The sequence below is a fragment of the Chanodichthys erythropterus genome, chromosome 6 (genome assembly GCF_024489055.1).
Source record: "Chanodichthys erythropterus isolate Z2021 chromosome 6, ASM2448905v1, whole genome shotgun sequence".
Lineage (NCBI taxonomy): Eukaryota > Metazoa > Chordata > Actinopteri > Cypriniformes > Xenocyprididae > Chanodichthys > Chanodichthys erythropterus.
In genome coordinates, this window is record NC_090226.1 from 28,423,425 (window position 1) to 28,430,513 (window position 7,089).

Genomic DNA, 7,089 nt, shown 5'->3' on the forward strand with positions numbered 1-7,089 from the left:
CATTCTGATTTGGTTTCGCTTGAGAATGCGAGCCAATGTGGACAGACTAACTCGTTGAATGTTCTTGAATAAGGTGTTGTCTTGGATGATGTGGCTTTGAATTTCTCGTAATCTGATTTCATTATTTTCCAAAACCAAGTTTACAATGGCAGGTTCCTGTACCCCGGTGAACATTTGGCCCCTTCCTCCACCATGGTGTCGTCTCTCAGTCCTTTAGAAAAAATAAAATAAAAATATATATAGGGCTTGGACAATGCAGCCTAAATATTTTCCCCCACAGTAGAGTACATTGTACAGGAAACTTGTACAGTTCATGAATGGCTGATGTCATACACTAAGTAAACAGGTGTCACCCAACTGATACACTATGACATGGGGTATACTACATGTGTACTACATGAAATTTTGGTTACATACCTGTTCTCCAGTCTAAAGGTCCGGATGACAGAGGCGACAGTAAAACGGCTCAAGTTTGGCTGCACTCTCTGTCCAGCCTCACGCATTGTCAACCCATGGTTGATGACATGATCTACTAAGGTTGCTCTGATTTCATTTGAAAGTGTTTGTCTTCTTTGGCCATGAACTCCTCTACCTGCTCTACCCCCACCTCTCACTCTTCCTCCCCCTCTTCCTCTTCCTCTCTCTGCAATGTCTTCCATTGTTGTTGTAAAAAAAAAAGGTTCTCACCTGTGGTCTTTTCATAGTGCTTACATCCTGACTGAAGTGTTAACAATTAACCACTGAGGTGTTTGGCCAGGTGGCACATGTAATTGGCCAATTAGCTCATGTAGTGTCATTTTGAATGGCAGTGTTTTGAAATGGCAAACATGTGACTTTATGTCAGATTGTTGTGTCTTATGCAGAGAACTGTATTTAGTGAATTTAAAAAGTGCTATTTTGAAATGCAAAATGTGTGTAAAACAGAAAAGGTGTTTAGACTTTTGGAGACTTGAGAAGTTTTGCTCTCTGTGTGTCAGTTTAAATAATTGTGCTGTGCATGTCATTTTAGTGTGTTAGCAATTGGAAAAAACTGTAAATTTTTTTTTTTTTTTTTTTTTTTTGCACTTGAGGAAACATTCTTGAATGTGTACTGGACAGCACTGATGCACTGCCTACTTGCTGCCCACATACCACATGAAAAGCAATGATAACAAGAAAACAAGCTATGCAACATTCAATCATGTTTTTGTGTTGAACTCGGCCCACCTGTGATTGTGCTGTGCTGGACTATAAAAAAAGATGGACGACGCACCTTTACTCTCTTCCACTGTAGTAAATGAAGCCACCAGTGTGTCAATATAGCGAATCTCGAGTCCAAGCCCAAGTCTGCGTAGCAGTAATTAAAGTTAAAGCTCCAATCTCCTCCCGAAGATCCAGAAAAAATGTCTGTTGGTGCTTCCATGACTACTTCACTCAGAGAAGCTGTCAATCATGTCAAAACCTGCATTTTTATAGCATCAAATAACTAACTAAAAACTAACTTATTTAAAGAACAAACACAACTAACATCAGTGTGATAAAAACGTCCAAAAATGACAGAAACCATATCTGGAGAAAAGAAAAAATGTGTAATTTTATTGTTTACTTTGTCTCACGTCCCATTACATTACATGGAGAGGGTGGGGACTACAACAACTACAACGCTCACCAGCGCAGTAGTTTTGCAAATACTGTACAAGAAATCTTGATGGAAGTGGGTAATTTTCAAAATTGTCTTATAAAGTCATAATATATACATTGTTTTTGAATTACCGTAAAGCATTTTGTCACTCTCGTGTGAACATGAGGCGAGATTGTTTCGGGTCGGTCAAAGCCACTGGAAGGCAAGCCTGCAACCTTTTATGACCTATATTGCATCCAGCCACCTGAAGGCGATCACGAGTCCTGAAAGGTGAAGCCTTTGAACTAGGTGAAAGGTGAAGCAATTTGCACTACTGTCATTAAATATTAACAGAAACAATGTGAGGAGATGAAGCAAAGATGCAAGAATTGCAAATTGAAATTGAAATTGAGATGACTTCAGTGATGCTTGATGACATGGCAGCTGAGACATGCGGCCTTACTAAGATGCAGCCTTCTGTTTGAGAAGCACCCTATGACAACGGCTCATTCACGGTGCGTTCCAAACAGGATATATCGCCCTCCAAAGGGCACTTCAGAGTTTAAAACAATCATGGCCGCCATATTGAAGGGTCGTTCCAAACCGAAGTGCTCAAAACTGGCCACTTCAAAGGAATGAAGGATTTCGAAGGGTACAACTGATGGACACTTCGGGCCCCCATGATCTTTTGCACAGTGAAGTTGCTTGTTGTCACAGAATGGGTGGCTCGGCGTTAGATTTTTTCCAAGTTTTTTTGACCCCTACACCCTTCATCCCTTCATAGCTCTCACTTCGGAGGGTAAACCCTTTGAAGGGATTTAGGGCATAGGGCTGAGCCCTTCCAAATGGAACGCAGGGTCAGCCTTTATCCAAGAGTGGGAGTGCTGCTATTTTTAGGTCAACATATAAAGCTGAATCTTTAGCTCCCTCTAGTAGTTGTTTTTCAATTAAACAGCATTGGAAGCTATTCAGTTCAGACCACGTGTCAAACTGCTCTTGGAGGGCCACTGTCCTGCTAAGTGTAGCAATAAAAACACCTTTCTGGAAGTTTCTAGCAATCCTGAAGACCTTGATTAGCCGGTTCCTGTGTGTTGTTTAATGGACTATATGCACGGAGCGTTCTTTAAAACTTACGCATTAATATAAGCCAGCTCAAAAACTTTCGGTGAGATGTCATTTGCTGGTGTGTTGAGCATCAGTAGTTTATAATCAGAATATAGTCACTTAAATAGTTAGGCATAGCATTAATTTAGTTATTCAAACGTAAGACGGCATAAAAAATAAATCACTGATCTTGTGCTGCACTGACTGACAGCTGCTGTGATTACAAAAGTGCGGCGCTCGCTTTCTGTGTCATTCATTCACAAGAAAAACAATATTTTTTTGAATATTTCATATTTCACATTGACAAAGTGTATTTTTAAACCTAGTTATTTTATAATGTTTATTATTTAGTCAAAAACTAAGTGAAAAACGATTGGAAATGGCCGATGTGCGCAAATAAATGCTACTTTGCTGCCACCTGCTGGTTATAGTGGTAATTATAGTCTTTTTTTATTTTTGCAGTTTTTTACATTCACTTTGCTTCTATTTTCAGGACCTTGATGTCATATTTCAAAACTCTAGACACAAAACTCAAACGGTTATCACTTGTAACACAGGCTGTCTAGTATTCAAAACATTGCATTGTGCATTCACATCTTTAAAGAAATCTTGCACTTGCACAATCATTGGTTCAAAACACAAATTTACTGTGAAATACCATTGAAACATAACTATAGATCACCCAAACACAAGCAACCGATAGTTTCACTGTGTCATTGTTCGTACAATCATTAAATATTGTAGAACAAAATAGGTGATACAGGTTTCATTATGGAACTACATGTACTCTGTAAAAGTACTGCAGTAGTAGAGAGAATACTACAGACACAGAATCATTGAACAAAGTTTGTAATATATTGATGCAAAACACTACAGTACAATCACAACATAGCTTTATTTGAATCAAAGCAAAAATAATTAGCTATGAAATAGAAAAGAAAAGACAGTACTGTAAAACATCAAATGCAGTGTTCCTCAACTTGCTTGTACTGTAAGAAACAAACAGGAGTGCACTGCAAAACATGCTGTTCTTACTTAGAGTTTTTGTCTTGTTTCTAGTCAAAATATCTTATATTCATGAAGCATTTTCTTGACAAGTAAAAATTATTTTCTTGTTTTCAGGAAAAATAAGTCAAAATTAAGTAAGATTTTCTGAAAACAAGAAAATAATTTTTACTTGTCAAGAAAATGCTTCTTGATTTAAGAACTTTAAGATATTTTGACTAGAAACAAGACAAAAACTCTGTAAGAACAGCATGTTTTGCAGTGTGAGAAGGTGGTGAAGTATTTGGGGCCATAGACACAGTGTCTGATGAAGCATTGTGATAAAATATTAGGCTACATCCATGGATATTGTAGTCTAATTGGTTCATGCTCCACGCTAATTGGTGACAATGAATCTCGTTAACCTGAAACTTTCATGATTTACAGTAAACATGGAAGATTGTTTTTCTGTTCCCATACAACTATGCATTAAGAGTAATGCAACAGTTACTTATTTTGAGAAGTTGTATCAGTTGATCGATAGTTAGATCATTGTAAGGAAATGAATAGACACTCATTTGAAATGTAATGGGTGAATTGCCTTTTGAAATAGTAGTAATTTGATGTTAAGTTGTGTCATATTGAACAGGTGATTTTTGTTGAATGAACAAATGATCTAAGTTTTATGTGTATTGTATCCAAGCAATTGAGAAAAGGGTTAGAGTTTTGAAAAATTTGCATTTTGATCATTGGTTGTGAGTTTTGTGTCTAGAGTTGTGAAAAATGACATCAAGGTTCTGAAAATAGTAGCAAAGTGATTGTAAAAAACTGAAAATAAGTGTTTTCTATCAAATGTTGAATTTCCTACATTTTTAAACGTTCGGTTTTACAATGGGGACAATCTCAGAAGGATGAACAAATAATGTTTGTGGTCATCACATAAAAAATAACATTTGAAGTGCTGGGGGAAAAAATGTGTGTGTGTGTGTGTGTGTGTCTAATTACAGACACAGCGTTTTTAAACGGTCTCAATAGCTTTGTCTTTATTGCGATCAATAAAACTGGTTTATTGGCAAATTATGTAAATGTGATAACTGCATTGAAATATGAATACAACATTAAAAAGTCAACCATTGATGGTTTTGTGAGGTACAGAATGAGCAGCTAACAGTTCACCGGAAATGCCCGAACTGGCTTAACGACAACCAGGAAGTAACCGTGCATACAGTCCATTGGAGGTTGTGCTAAACTCTGGTCAGGCCTATCTCCTAAATCAGGGGTGTCACACACAAACAAATCAATAAAAACAGGCAAAGATGCAACATACTCTGAAGTAAACAGCACAAACCTTTATTTTTATAAGTTCAGTCATTTTCACAACATAGACAGCTGATTTGGTAAATTTCACCACTGGACACTTTGACACCAAACCCCTTATTGTAAGTACAGTACATTTACTACTGCATATTAGTGTTTTTTTTTTTTTCCTTGTACAATACACTCCGATTATCAGAACAAAAAAAAAAAAAAAGAAAGAAAAAAAAATCACAATGGAAAGCATGAATAAAAATAATTCTGTATAATGTAGGAAATGGAGAACAAACTCTTAGTAATGATAAACTGATTTATGCGTTGCGCGACTACTTTACACGGTGAGCTGAGTTAATAAAGATTCAATCATATTATCTTCTCATTTCTGATTTCAAGAGCCATGAGAGGGGCTCACTAAGGTCCTCTATCTGTTTGCTCATTGGTCCTACAGGAGAGAGACCAACCTACAAACAATTTGTCCTGGGCTCTGCAGATATCTACATTAAACTTCTTTGTTTCAACATGATTTGATGTTTTAAAGAATGAACAGCATTTGCCACAAATGCAGTCAAGCTTTTGAATTTCAGCAAACCTGCTCCACGGTACATGTGACAGTCAGTCTATCTTCCTGCTTTGGTTTACAACAGTACTTTTCAACTAGGATTTAAACCACTTAATCACATTTTCATCACATCCTACAAAAATGTTCTGTTTATGTTAACAGAATGATAAATAATCTGCAATACATGAAAAGGTATTTTCTTTAATATTGCTCTGTAATAAAGTGACATTCATTCACAAGCAGGCATACACAACAGCAGGTAAAGAACACCCTTTATATCCTCTTTTTGTATTTTTTCTTAATATCACCTAGATTTTTTTTAAAGCCTAGAATTGAAACAACACAGTTCACACATAAAACCAAAGACTCAAATGTATTTACAGTAAGTTTTCACTAAAGGAAGACAGAATAGCAAAGGAAAGATGCAGGAATAATCAGGGAGGGTCTTACACATGTAAACGTTAAAGGGTTAGTTCACCCAAAAATGAAAATTCTGTCATTTATTACTTACCCTCACCCGTAAGACCTTCGTTAATCTTCGGAACACAAATTAAGATATTTTAGTTGAAATCCGTGAGGCCTCCATAGGGAGCAATGACACTTCCTCTCTCAAGATCCATAAAGATACTAAAAACATATTTAAATCAGTTCATGTGAGTACAGTGGTTCAATATTAATATTATAAAGCGACGAGAATATGTTTGGTGCGGCAAAAAAACAAAATAACGACTTATATAGTGATGGCCGATTTCAAAACACTGCTTCAGGAAGCATCGGAGCACAAATGAATCAGTGTGTCGAATCTACTGTTCGGAGTGCCAAAGTCACATGATTTCAGCCATTGGCAATTTGACATGCGATCTGAATCATGATTCGACACACTGATTCATTTGTGCTCCGAATCTTCATGAAGCAGTGTTTTGAAATCGGCCATCACTATATAAGTCGTTATTTTGTTTTTTTGGCGCACCAAAAATATTCTCATCACTTTATAATATTAATATTGAACCACTGTATACTCACATGAACTGATTTAAATATGTTTTTAGTACCTTTATGGATCTTGAGAGAGGAAACGTCATTGCTCCCTATGGAGGCCTCACGGAGCCATCGGATTTCAACTAAAATATCTTAATTTGTGTTCCGAAGATTAACGAAGGTCTTACAGGTGTGGAACGGCATGAGGGTGAGTAATAAATGACAGAATTTTCATTTTTGGGTGAACTAACCATTTAATACTCATCATGGACTTTTTTTTTTTTTTTTTTTTTGTTATTTTGCAAACTTATTTTGCATTATAGTTGCAGGCCTGGTATCACACAGAGCCACATAAAATCTTTCATAGGACACACCAGTCTAGAAAGTCTTCATTGGAAATTCCAGTCAAATCTCAGAATTTTTGCTAAATTTTGAGAGCGTATAAGTAGTATTGATAGCAAGACCATTGAGCTTATGGCTCTGCTGCTATAATGATATAAGCAATAACATGGCTGCAAATCGGACTCGGGTTTTGACTAGAAATATACTT